The sequence below is a fragment of the Notolepis coatsorum genome (genome assembly GCF_963971535.1).
Source record: "Notolepis coatsorum genome assembly, chromosome: 11".
NCBI lineage: Eukaryota > Metazoa > Chordata > Actinopteri > Aulopiformes > Paralepididae > Notolepis > Notolepis coatsorum.
In genome coordinates this window covers 125,819,822-125,833,673 of record NC_140175.1, presented here as the reverse complement: position 1 = coordinate 125,833,673, position 13,852 = coordinate 125,819,822, and the positions used below count along the sequence as shown (strand labels likewise).

Sequence of the window (13,852 nt, the reverse complement as noted above, 5' to 3'; positions counted from 1 at the left end):
TCCCCCATTTTCAATTCATCGTAACATATATGACATACAGATAGACAGTACTGCTACATCTATACATTTATGACATACCAGATTTGCAAATACAGTACTGTTTGTGATACGAAAAGAGTCCAGAGAAAAAGTATATACATTTGATGTAGAAACTGTACATTGGAGGAGGTTGGGTAGGTGGGGGGGGGGGGGGGGGGGGGGGTACTGTACATTAAGATAAGTCCCATCTGCAGGGCAGGAGCCCCTACAATACAGTACGGAGATAAGTCCATCTGCAGGGCAGGAGCCCCTACAGTACAGTACGGAGATAAGTCCATCTGCAGGGCAGGAGCCCCTACAGTACAGTACGGAGATAAGTCCATCTGCAGGGCAGGAGCCCCTACAGTACAGTACGGAGATAAGTCCATCTGCAGGGCAGGAGCCCCTACAGTACAGTACGGAGATAAGTCCATCTGCAGGACAGGAGCCCCTACAGTACAGTACGGAGATCGGGGGAGTTGTTGCACAACGTGAAGCGTGTTTACATAGAGGAGGAGTGTTTCACAGAAATCATAGTAGGAATGACTTCAAATTAAATTCTAGTTTTTAAATGGTTGTCCTTAGTTTACCTCTGGTTTCTAAGCTGCTGGCTGTCGAGTCAAAATGTCAAATGTAACAAGAGCATTGCCTGCTTCACTAATCAGTTTGTGTTTCCTAGGAGTACAAATCTGATTAATACAGTGTAACACTTTCCCCCCACAATGAGCCAAATGTGCATAGATTCCTGGAACACTGAATGGCTGTTTTTCAAGGAACACAAGTGCACATTATTGTAAACACTTACTCAATGAATACCTGGAATTGCTGTGTGAATGCACGCACACACACACACACACACAGACACACACAGACACACACAGACACACACACACACACACACAGACACACACACACACACACACACACACACACACACACACACACACACACACACACACAGTGCAGTGTTCTCCAGGGTTCACAGACTGTAACTCCACTTGCACTTCAACATGGTCAGACTGTTGGCCTCGGGACAAACAGGAACTGGTCAGACTGTTGGCCTCGGGACAAACAGGAACTGGTCAGACTGTTAGCCTCGGGACAAACAGGAACTGGTCAGACTGTTAGCCTCGGGACAAACAGGAACTGGTCAGACTGTTAGCCTCGGGACAAACAGGAACTGGTCAGACTGTTAGCCTCGGGACAAACAGGAACTGGTCAGACTGTTAGCCTCGGGACAAACAGGAACTGGTCAGACTGTTAGCCTCAGGACAAACAGGAACTGGTCAGACTGTTAGCCTCGGGACAAACAGGAACTGGTCAGACTGTTAGCCTCGGGACAAACAGGAACTGGTCAGACGGTTAGCCTCGGGACAAACTGTACCTGGTCAGACTGTTGGCCTCAGGACAAACAGGAACTGGTCAGACTGTTGGCATCGGGACAAACAGGAACTGGTCAGACTGTTGGCCTCGGGACAAACAGGAACTGGTCAGACTGTTAGCCTCGGGACAAACAGGAACTGGTCAGACTGTTGGCCTCAGGACAAACAGGAACTGGTCAGACTGTTGGCCTCGGGACAAACTGTACCTGGTCAGACTGTTGGCCTCGGGACAAACAGGAACTGGTCAGACTGTTGGCCTCGGGACAAACAGGAACTGTACCTGGTCAGACTGTTGGCCTCGGGACAAACAGGAACTGGTCAGACTGTTGGCCTCGGGACAAACAGGAACTGGTCAGACTGTTAGCCTCGGGACAAACAGGAACTGGTCAGACTGTTGGCCTCAGGACAAACAGGAACTGGTCAGACTGTTGGCCTCGTGACAAACTGTACCTGGTCAGACTGTTGGCCTCGGGACAAACAGGAACTGGTCAGACTGTTGGCCTCAGGACAAACAGGAACTGGTCAGACTGTTAGCCTCGGGACAAACAGGAACTGGTCAGACTGTTAGCCTCGGGACAAACAGGAACTGGTCAGACTGTTAGCCTCAGGACAAACAGGAACTGTACCTGGTCAGACTGTTAGCCTCGGGACAAACAGGAACTGTACCTGGTCAGACTGTTAGCCTCAGGACAAACAGGAACTGTACCTGGTCAGACTGTTAGCCTCAGGACAAACAGGAACTGGTCAGACTGTTAGCCTCGGGAGAAACTGTACCTGGTCAGACTGTTAGCCTCGGGACAAACATGAACTGGTCAGACTGTTGGCCTCGGGACAAACAGGGAGGGGCTTGTGTTGCAGTTCGCACAACCCCACCCTCCGTTCTCAGGTTTGGTGCCGACCCTGTTGTCAGGGTCAAAAGCAGTGACAGCCCTGGCCGACGAGATCCAATCTCTGTTGGCGAAGCAGGCCGCCGTCGTGGTTCCGAGAGAGGACGCGATGTCAGGCGTCTACTCCCGTTATTTTCTGGTACCCAAGAAAACAGGGGGGGGTCAGACCTATACTGGATCTGTCCGCGTTCAATCGTATGATTGTAGCGAGACCGTTCAGGATGTTGACCGTCAAACTCCTTCTGCTTGCTGTCAGAAGGGGAGACTGGTTCACCTCCATAGACCTGAAGGATGCGTATTTTCACATCCCGATTTCCCCTCCTCACAGGAAGTTCCTACGGTTCCTGTTTCAGGGCGTAGCGTACGAGTACCAGAGGATGCCGTTCGGCTATTCTCGGGTTCCCCGCACATTCACCAAGTGCGTGGCGACTGCACTGGAGCCTCTACGTCGTCGGGGGATACGGGTTCTATTCTATCTCGACGACATTCTACTCCTCAGTCGTTCGGAGGAGGTTGACAGGTCTCATACCAGGCTGGTGGTGGAATTCCTCACCAGGCTGGGTTTTGCTGTGAATTGGAAGAAGAGTACACCTCTTCCCAGTCAACAGGTGGAGTACTTGGGCTTGACGTTGAGGTCGAGGCCCATGATTGTAACCCTCTCGGAGCAGCGCCGGGTGTCTATCATTCGCGCGCTCGGGGGTTTCCGTCTGGGAGGGACGGTCACGGCGCTGCAAGTGATGCGTCTGCTCGGTATGATGGCATCTGCTCACACGGTGGTTCCTCTTGGCCTCCTCTTCATGATGAGGATACAGAGGTGGTTTTTCTCTATGAGAATAGATCCGGTGAGGGACAAATGGAAACGGTTGACGGTTCCTTTGTCGATATGGGGAGATCTCGCCCATTGGAGGAGGCTGGGTATCCTCACCATTGGGGTCCCCATGGGCAGCAGGCGCTCACACGTCACGGTCTTCACCGACGCCTCTCTCACGGGTTGGGGAGGGACGTGTCGGACCCACGCAGTGGACGGCGGTTCATGCTGGCCCATCTGCCCCGCACATCAATGTGTTGGAATTGAAGGCGGTCCTCCTGGTCCTCAAACGGTTCAACCAGCTGGTGGTAGACGAGCACGTTTTGGTCAGGACAGACAGTGTGATGGCAGCGGCGTATATCAACAGGCAGGGTGGGACTCGTTTCATCCACCTGCACCGGGCGGCGGTCGAACTTTGGCTATGGGCATCTCGCAGGCTGCGCAGTCTGAGGGCAGACTGTCGGCTTCGACGGTGAGGGTATATGCGGCGGCTATATCCTCCTATCATGAGGGGTTTGAGGGGACTGTCTTGTTCAGCCACCCTCTTGTGAAGCGTTTCCTGCTAGGCGCTCGGCGCGTTAAGCCGGTGCAACGCTCTTTGGCTCCGACTTGGGATCTTCAATTGGTCCTCGGTCGGTTGTCCTTGGCCCCGTTTGAGCCGCTCGAGCAGGCGCTGTTGGGACAGCTGTCCTTCAAGACCGCGTTTCTGCTGGCTGTCACCTCCGCTAAACGCGTGAGTGAGCTCTGTGCTCTTTCGGTACGTCCAGAGTGCCTGTCTTTTCTGGCCGATTGCGGTGCCACTCTGTGACCTAATCCTGCTTTCATGCCTAAGAATATCCGGAGTTCCTTCCGCTCCCGGGATATTGTGGTTCAGGCGTTTTGTCCTCCTCCTCACACTAGTGAGTTAGATGCGGGCCTTCACCTGTCATGTCCAGTCCGTGCTTTGGGAATTTACCTCAGCCGTACTCAGGACTTCAGGGTTACCGACCAGCTTTTTGTCTGTCACGGTGGTTCTCGTGCCGGTAAGGCACTGTCGAAACAGCGCCTGTCCCATTGGTTGTGCGAGGGCATTGCCCTCTGCTACACGTTGGCTGGGCAGGATCCCCCTGGGGGCGTCAGGGCGCACTCCACTCGTGGGGTGGCTGCCTCTGCCGCTCTCCTGGGTGGGGCTTCGGTGGAGGACATCTGTGCTGCAGCTTCATGGTCCTCCCCGGGTCCCTTCGTAAGGTTTTACCTCATGGACATGACCGGGGGTTCTGTCTCCCAGGCGGTTCTGGGGTCTGTGGCCTATCCTGCTTCCCGTCCTTTGGTCGGGTAGCAGGAGTGTGTGGGTATGGGCCACAGTGTGTTAAGTCACACGTGGTTCCGCCTGTGCTGTGTGTTCAAGGGGTTCTAGTTCCTCCTTGCTCGCACTCCGGTGGAGTTCAATTTCAATTCAATTTCTTTAATGACCACCCAGCCAGGCTGGTGGAATTTGGTTTCAGTGCATTGCAGTTCCAACATAAAACATAGAACATATAACATCACTTACAACGTACATACTACATGCAGTTAAAAGAAAACACAATTACATAGATTACAGTTCAGAGTTGTCCATGTCAGCAGAGGTAAGGGGGGTTGCGGGGGGGGGGGGGGGTACTACAGGGAGGGGGGGGTACTACAGGGAGTTCAGTGTCCGTATGGCAGTGGGGAAGAAGCTGTTTTTGAACCGGGATGTTTTGGTGGTCAGGGACCTGTAGCGCCTCCCGGAGGGCAGCAGCTGGAAGATGTGGTGTGCTGGGTGAGTGGGGTCAGAGATGATTTTTCTGGCTCTCCTGATTGTGATTTGGCGGTGGAGTGATTCGAGAGAAGGGAGGGGGATGCGGATTATTTTTGAGGATTTATTGATGATTCTTTGTAATTTGTTTTTCGAGTGAGTGTCCAGATTGCTGTACCAAACAGTTATGGAGAAGGTGAGGATGCTTTGTATGATGGCCTGGTAGAAACGGAGCAGGAGATGTTTTCTGACTCTGTATTTTTTGAGCTGGCGGAGGAAGAAGAGTCTTTGATTAGCTTTTTTGTGTATGTGGTCTGTGTTGGTTTTCCATTTGAGGTTATTGCTTATGTGAGTGCCGAGAAATTTGAAGGAGTCTGTGGTGATTATGGGTTTGCCGGAGATGGATATGGGGGTTTTGGGGTTTGGCTGGCGTCTGAAGTCGATGATGAGTTCTTGGGTTTTTGATGAGTTGAGGAGGAGGTTATTGTCTGTGCACCAGGTGATTGTGTGGTTGATTTGTGTACGGTATTCTGTTTCGTTATTGTCTGTGATGAGGCCTATAAGGGTTGTGTCGTCTGCATATTTGTATATTTTTACGGAGTTGTGGAGGGATATGAGCAGGTTGGTGTATAGGGAGAAAAGCCAGGGTGAAATGACGCAGCCTTGGGGGGCTCCTGTGCTGAGATATAGAGGGTGGGATGTGATGTTATTTATTTTGACCTTCTGTTGTCTGTTGGAGAGGAAGCTATGGATCCAGTGGCAGATGCAGGGGTCAATGTTCATGTCCAGTAGTTTATTGATGAGTTTGGCTGGGATAATTGTGTTGAATGCAGAACTGAAGTCCATAACCAGAATGCCGGCGTATGAGTTGCGGGTTTCCAGGTGTTGCAGCAGGTGATGAGTGGCTGTGTTGACTGTGTCATCCACAGACCTGTTGGTTCTGTAGGCAAATTGGTGTGGGTCCATGAGGGGGGTGGTGCTGGTTTTGAGGTGGGTGAGAATGATGCGTTCAAATGATTTCATTACTACGGATGTGAGGGCAATTGGTCTGTAATCGTTAAGGCAGGAGATATTATTGGATTTTGGGACAGGGATGATGGTGGACTGTTTGAGACATTGGGGGACTGAACAATTACGGAGGGAGGTGTTAAAAATGTTGGTGAAGATGGGGGCCAGTTCTGCAGCACAGTGATGTAGGACAGATGAACTGATGTTATCTGGGCCTGCTGAGTTGACTGCGCCCCCCCCCCCCCCCCTTCGTTAGGAAGGATGGGGTGACAGGACTCCCCAAACCCCTTGATGTGCGCTTACGGGTCCTCAGGGGGTACATTGGTCGGGCCTCACGTCCGCTCTTACCCATATCTCGATAGGCTTAAGAGCGGGACGCGATAAGCCAAGTACGATATATAACGATAGGTTATGTATATAACCTAGTTATATGAGTACTGGCTGAGCGTCCCTCTCTTAAGCGGCCCTGAGTCCCCTTGAGGGATCTTTACTGGAAACGAGATTTTGGCGAGGAAGAGTGTATTGGTGACCATGCCTACTGTCTTATAGGCTACGCCTCCATAGAGGCGGGACCCGGCAGGTGTGGGTGTACTGGTTTTTATTCGTGATGGAGTACAATAGGTACATGAGATGAGGTATATCTCGATAGGCTTAAGAGCGGGACGCTCAGCCAGTACTCATATAACTAGGTTATATACATAATCTATCGTTAACCTTTCACTACCACACTACATACAGTTAACCTTTCACTACCACACTACAGAAGGTTAACCTTTCACTACCACACTACAGAAGGTTAACCTTTCACTACCACACTACAGAAGGTTAACCTTTCACTACCACACTACAGAAGATTAACCCTTTCACTACCACACTGCACTAACCAAACCCCACAATATTTGCAACAGCTGGAAATTTTTAGCAATCCCTGCAATATTTCTGCATTCAATTCTCAGACTGCTTGTAATTTTCTTTCTGCTTTTGCATTCAAATGGTTAACCTCTTAAGCACCGGACGGCAGGCCGCCACACACTCGCGCGCACGTCTGCCGGCTCCGGGCTGCATTTTCCGCCAATCAACCAAAACATTGTTGGAAAGTTGAATTTGCCGCCTTTCGATCGTCACCTCACTCAACTTATTCCGTGCTTCGTGTCTCGAGTTACAAGACGAAATATCCGGCGAGCGTCATTTGACAAGACGTTCCGACGAGTGACCACGTGGTTGTAAACGGTCCTGAACTGACCAGTCACCGCTGATGGTGAAAATGATGACCACCGTTGTAGCGAAAGCGATGCCAGACGAGCACTGATTGCAAGGAGAAAGGGGCAGAAGAAGAGAACAAGCTCTTTGTTTTGACTCGCGCATCTGAATGAATGGCAGTGGACGGCCATTTTGGATAATCACACTGAATTTTAACTGGTACACACATTACAAAAACCTTTGTGAAACACTCATTTACCGTGGGATTTTTATAAACCTTGGACCTGTACTACATAAGAGTGCAGGCTACCTCTCAGCTGGAACTTAAAAACAGGCATCTGGCAACCAGTAAACAGAAATGTGATTACACAAAATCTTTACTTCAGTGTGTTCAAACCTCTGTTACTATATTTCAGCACTCAAATAGATTTTTTTTTATTGTGTAAGCAAGTTCAGAATGTTACCTTTCAAAAGAGACCAGACTCATGCATGTGCTATACGTATAAAGTATAATAAATAGCAAATTAGGGCGGCTAGGTGGTGCAGTGGGCAAGGCACTCACCACCAATGCTGGAGATGCTGGGTTCGAGCCCAGCTCTCCACATTGTTTTCAGTTTGGCTGGTCGTCCGTACTAATACAATTGGCAGTATTAGAGGGTGGGAAAACTAATGGGTGGGGATCGGACGCTGTGGACAGCGACTCCTACAGGTCGGTTGGTGCGCCTGCGCAGTAGAATCAGGAAGCGATGGGGGCGGCGTCCCTCCAAAGCGCAGACCCCTGACGCTGAAAGATCGCGCTGTGCAGGTGAAAAGATGCGACGGCTGCTACCTCGAGTACCGGAGGGGACACGTGATGTAAGGCTTACACGTCCACATTGCAGCCGGCTTGTGGGAGGCAAGAAACAGCGTTCGAGACAGGGGAGGGTTGAATTGGACGATACGAAATTGGGATGGGAGAAAAATAGAAAATGGGAGAAAAAGTGGATTAAAAAAATAAATAATCGCAAATTACTTTGGGTATGCCAAATAAAATAACCTCTTAACACTTTGATTACCAGCCATGCGGTGCGCCTTACCCCCCCGTTAAATGCCACCATCCACTTCAATGATAGCGTTGTGAACGCATAATCTCTGTCTTAAATTATGGCTATGTGTCTAATCTGCCCGTCGTTTATCAATGACTTGTTTGCAGTCAACATTGTCGAAACGGATTGTTTTTTAATCGCTTCATTTCCGTTTTATAGCATTTTGAAAAGCCCTCGTTTTCAAGGAAAATATAAAGATTCCGTGATAATCGTCATTTACTGGAATATTCTGGCATATACAAAAACCTTAAAATTTTTCAGCCTATTTATAAATAGTTTTCAAATAAACGCTAGATTATCGATAGTATATGTGTACTTATGCACGCTATAGAAGCGGGCTGAAATATCGATTCTCTCATTTCCTGATCAGCGCGCACACACACACACACACAGATAGGGGACACGTTGATATCTCTGTGAAAAAAGCTCAGATTATCCTAAGACTGGTAAAATCAATTCCTTACTTCAGATCAGATGTTATCCAAAAAGATTATTCCAATTCCTGATCACTATTCCAAATATCGATCGCGTTTATTGATTCAGCGTTGGGTACTGTAAATGCATAATCCACACGTTTTCGGGGCCGGCGATCACAATGGATTCTTCAGTTGGCTTGACGGAAAAGTAAAATGAGGAAACTGCCCCCCCCCCCCCCATCAGTCTAAACTAAAGGGGTGCAGTTACACAGGGAGAGACGATACGGGGCGGTATTTTCCCAATTGAGCTCAGAGAGACTCTGCAACAATAACCTGAGGCTCGATTGATGAAATATGAATTCAAATCGGCAATAAAAAAAAATACGACAAACAAACGCTATATAGCGTTGGCGGCACTCAACGGTCGGCATGAACTAACGACAAAACGCGTTGCTGGCACTCAAAGTGTAAAGGAAAACTCCAACATTTTGGGAAATTTGCTTATTTGGCATCCACCCTGGAGTTAGACAAGAAGATACATACCCTTTTTCTTCTCTGTGCATGCAGTAGGAGTAGGAAGACGTGCACCGTTAGCCTAGCTTAGCGTCAGTCACTGGAAGTAGGTTCCTCCATTAGCCTAGTTCCCAACGTCTTCCTACTCCTACTGCATGCACAGAGAAGAAAAAGGGTATGTATCTTCTTGTCTAACTCCAGGGTGGATGCCAAATAAGCTAATTTCTCAAAATGTTAGAGTTTTCCTTTAAGCCCGGAGCCCTATTTTCTGAACATCCGGCTAAAATACATACCTAAGTAAATGGAAGATTGCTCCGCTTCTACAAGGTCCATTTGCATGTTATTGGTTCTAGGGACATCTATGGACCCCAGTGAATGTATTCCCAGTCTCAGAAATATTGTGTCTATTACTTTTTTTTTTTTTTTATCTTTTTCCTGGTCACGCAGGACCGACAGCTTTTTCTTGGCCACACAGGACCGACAGAGGAGAGAGGGAGAAACGGGAGGAGAAGAAGAGAAGACATGCGGCATATGGTCACCGGGTGTTGGAAACGAACCCGAGACGACCGCTTCGCGACTCAGCGCGCTATGTGGTGTGCTACTGGAGCGCCCCTATTGTGTCTATTACTAGGCTTGCTTAAATTGTGATGAAACAAAGGAGAATATTAATTATGATTTTTCTTTGCATATTTGACAGTGAATAACCATGCAAAAAATATATTTGAACTGCATTGCAGGATACAAGCAGTAAACACACAAGCTGTGGCCACCGGAAATAGATGACGCAATGCGGGCATCTTGAAAAAAATTACTAATCATGCATTATGTAATTGTCCATAAAGGGGCCTAGATGAAAGTTTTTTTTTTTTTTTAAATCCACTTTGCAATGGCTTCGTTTTAAAAAAACGTGTTTAACGTGTTTAACATGGGAGTCAATAGGGCCGTTTTTTGTCCCAAGGGTACATTGTGTGCAGTGTTTTTTTTTCAGGGCAAACGATAGGGTAAAAAATAAATATATGGGATATGCAATAAATCAAGACAAGGTTATCCCAAGTACAGTATGTACATTATCTACAGTTGGAAAGTTTTTTGTCCCAGGGGTGCAGGAAGGTTTTAATACTCTTATACACATGAGTCAACAAATGCTTGCTTTATGCAGCCATTTAACACAAAAGGATGACCCTCATGTTGTGAGGTTTTGTCCGCTGCTCACCTACTCTTTCCTTCCTTTTAGCCCACTGTTTAGGAATTCCCTTCTCACTCACTCTCACTAGCCCCCACCCTCTCGTTCTTTACTCTCGTTTTCTCTCAGTGGCCACACCTGTACTACCTGTCATTATGTGTTTGATTGGTCTGGTGCCGAACTCACACTTTTAGTTCGATTATCAATTACCTCTCGCACCTGTGGTGCATTCTAATTAGTTCCCCTGTGGGCTTTAAATACCTGGCTCTTCCACTCTGTTCCTCGTGGGGTCGTGTTGTAACATGCCGTAACTTTCGGTATCATATTCTCTATCATCAAGACTCCTTCGGGAGGTCCTCTGTTCGGTCTATGCTGTTTTTATCTCCGGCGTAAAGATGTGCTCCAGCCTTCGCCTCCTGTCGCCGTTGCCTGAGGGAGAGACTGGACTGCGCTCCCTAGACTTCCACGGGAGGCATCCCAGTGATCCACTTCAGACCTCCGCGCAGCAGTCGTCCTGACGCTCATCCAGACCTCCGCGCTGCAGACGCCCAGACACCATCCAGACCTCCGAGCTTGGCACGCTCCTCCGTACCAGCGCGCACTCCCAGCAGACGCGCATCATCCAGACCTCCGAGCTTGGCACGCTCCTCCGTACCAGCGCGCACTCCCAGTAGACGCGCATCATCCAGACCTCCGAGCTTGGCACGCTCCTCCGTACCAGCGCGCACTCCCAGCAGACGCGCATCATCCAGACCTCCGAGCTTGGCACGCTCCTCCGTACCAGCGCGCACTCCCAGCAGACGCGCATCATCCAGACCTCCGAGCTTGGCACGCTCCTCCACGCAGACGCACTCCAGATGCGTCTCTCTGTACCGGCGCGCACTCCAAGCAGTGGCGCACCACTCTGACCTCCGCTCGGACAGCCGGCTCCCCGGTGGCGACGCTCTCGCCCCGCTGCTGTTCCAGCGCTCTTTGCGCACAAACGTCTGGGTGAGTTTTTACTGACTGTCTTGATCAAATTCCGTTTTCGTGTGTTTCTATAACACTGAAGATTACCACCTTTTTAATCAGACAGTCACTCACCCAGCGTGTGCCTTTGTTTGTTTTCACTGGGATAATATTTTTGGACTTTACATCTCCCACTGTGTGTTTGTTTCACACCGAAGATATTATTCACATTGGATTGTTTTTTGGACTTCACTCTCACTGTGTATTTACACGAAGATATTTTTCACTTGGGATTGTGTTTTGGAACATTTGCTCACTGTGTGTTTACTCTTTTCCAGTATGCAGCTCCTGCCCTCGCCCTGTTCCAAGGCCTTACCCTGTTTGTCCCCAGCCCGCCTCCGCGGGCCTCTGTCCCTTCTCCCCTATCTAGTCCTCCCTGTCCAGTTCCCCCTAGTTCCTCCCTGTCCAGTTCCCCCTAGTTCCTCCCTGTTCCTGACTTCCCTTGCCTTCCCCTTAGCCAGCTCGCCTCTTAAAGGCACTGTGCCTTTCCCAGTCATGTTATCCTTTATTTTGTGTTCTCCCTTAAAGGGACAGTGCCGGTTTTTCCTTCTGTTCAATAAATGCCCGTTTCTTGGCTTACTCTCATACCTGTCTTGTGTTGTGCGATTGGGGTCGGTTACAAACCATAACACATGTATTGCAAATTTGCATCAAATTCAAAACAGAGTGATGCACAAAATAACTTAAAGGTCCCGTTTCTTATAAATGGCCTTTTCCAGTGTTTAGCATTGTTTCCTAGCAATAGGGCGGTGTAGTCTGACGTCACTGGTTGTTCCACCCGTATAGGGATTTATCATTGGGAAAATGGATTATCGGCTATTGTAACAATTCTGCCGCATGGAAATTGAAAAGCTTTCCAGTTTTGCCTAAAATGAGTTCCCTTCTATCACTAACATTATTTTTTTAAGCATTTTTGGTTGAAATAAAATTTGGCGATTTTTCTTTATGATTAATTGCGAATATTTTCATGTTGAGCTATAGGTTGTGATTTGATTTGATTTGATTAGACATTTAAAAAAATACAAGATTTTTCAGATTTGTGGATGAATAAGCACAGAAATGTACACCATGCCAAGGTTAATGCTTTATTTGTTTTAAACGAGACGATTTAGAAATGGCAATGGGGAAATGCATTGGGTTGGACAGAGGGTGGAACACGAAAAACGGCAATGACATAACCACTACACCTCCCTATGGGGGATTATATCAATGAGGTCTGTGTCTCTAATTCTCCTTTTGACTCATCAGTCTAGTCTCAAGTTCACGAGATCCTCCCTCACTCAACTAAGCCATTCTGATTTTGACTGTTTTGCTGACGTGAGTAAGGCACTGGTTGTAGTCACCGCCCACAATCAACAATTAGCTCAACAACAGAGCGAGTGGAATTACTTCCTCAAACAGACAGCAGAGAAGGAGCGAGCGAGAGAGGGAGAGAGAGAGATAGAGAGGGAGGGAGAGAGAGAGAAAGGGACCGTGCGCAGGAGTGTGTGTAAATGTGTGTGCGCGCGGGGATGGAGCTTCTCCACTCGCATATCACTGTCAAAATATCGGTGCGCATGCTCCCACGCGCGCGCCCGTATTCCGATCCATGCAATAATATTCACAGGGGTATATATTGTCATTTGAAACAAGTTACCAATGCATTGTCTCGTGGGATTATGCCCCGCAGTGGCGAAATTAATTAGTATCCCCTCAATATTTCGATCTCTCTCTCTGTCTGCCAGTCGCAGACTGTGGGTGTCACTCAAAGCGCTTATGGGCGGAGCCCAGCCCAAAACAGCTTGAAATCTTGAAGTGGAAAAATGCTGCTTTAGAGCAGTGCTTCCCAATCCTCTCCTCGGAGCACCCCAGCCATTCCATGTATTTGTTAAATTCCACCACCAGCACACCTGATTCAACTTAACAAGCCATTTATTAGTTGAATCAGGTGTGCTGTTGGTGGAATTTAACAAATACATGGAACAGCTGGGGTGCCTCGAGGAGAGGTTTGAGAACCACTGCTTTAGAGTACTTGATTAAAAATATAAAAGAATGAATTTCTTTGAAAAAAACTTTACAGATGTGTTCCATAGACTCACAGGAATTGTGTAAAGTTGCCCAAATAGTGAAAGAAATAGCAATGCATGTCCCCTTTAAAAGAAAATAATAATTTAAAACAATGAATAAAGTGTGCATGAAATAATACGGGAAAGAAAGCGTTAGGAACTTGTTACATTCACCCACACAAGGGCTGAGTACTCACACCCCCCCCCCTCTCTCTCACACACACTCTCCCAGCTCTCTTTCTCTCTTGCCACTTCCTCATCTCTCTCTCTATCTCTCACACACACACACACACTTTGAGTCAGAAACAAACATAGTATCAATGAGAGTATCAATAATACACCTGAGTGAAGTCTATTAAAAAAATGTGAAAAAGTTAATCGTGAGTTAAAAAAAAATAGTGGCGTTAATCGAATTGTGCGTTAACACGTTAATACCGCGTTAACTTTGACAGCCTTAATTATGTTATCTTATCTTCTCGTAGCCAGTTTGTCCGCTTGATGTTACCTTGCAACCTTGTACCCACTAGGATTTGTATAGTCGAC

General features: G+C 48.1%; 1 protein-coding gene across 1 annotated transcript in view; it reads right to left on the bottom strand.

Annotated features, from left to right (window-relative positions):
• slc27a6 (solute carrier family 27 member 6) overlaps positions 1 to 13,852 on the bottom strand; it is a gene marked incomplete at both ends in the record, with an annotated part of 133,370 nt that overhangs the window by 27,368 nt on the left and 92,150 nt on the right. The gene's annotated exons all lie outside the window — the stretch shown is intronic.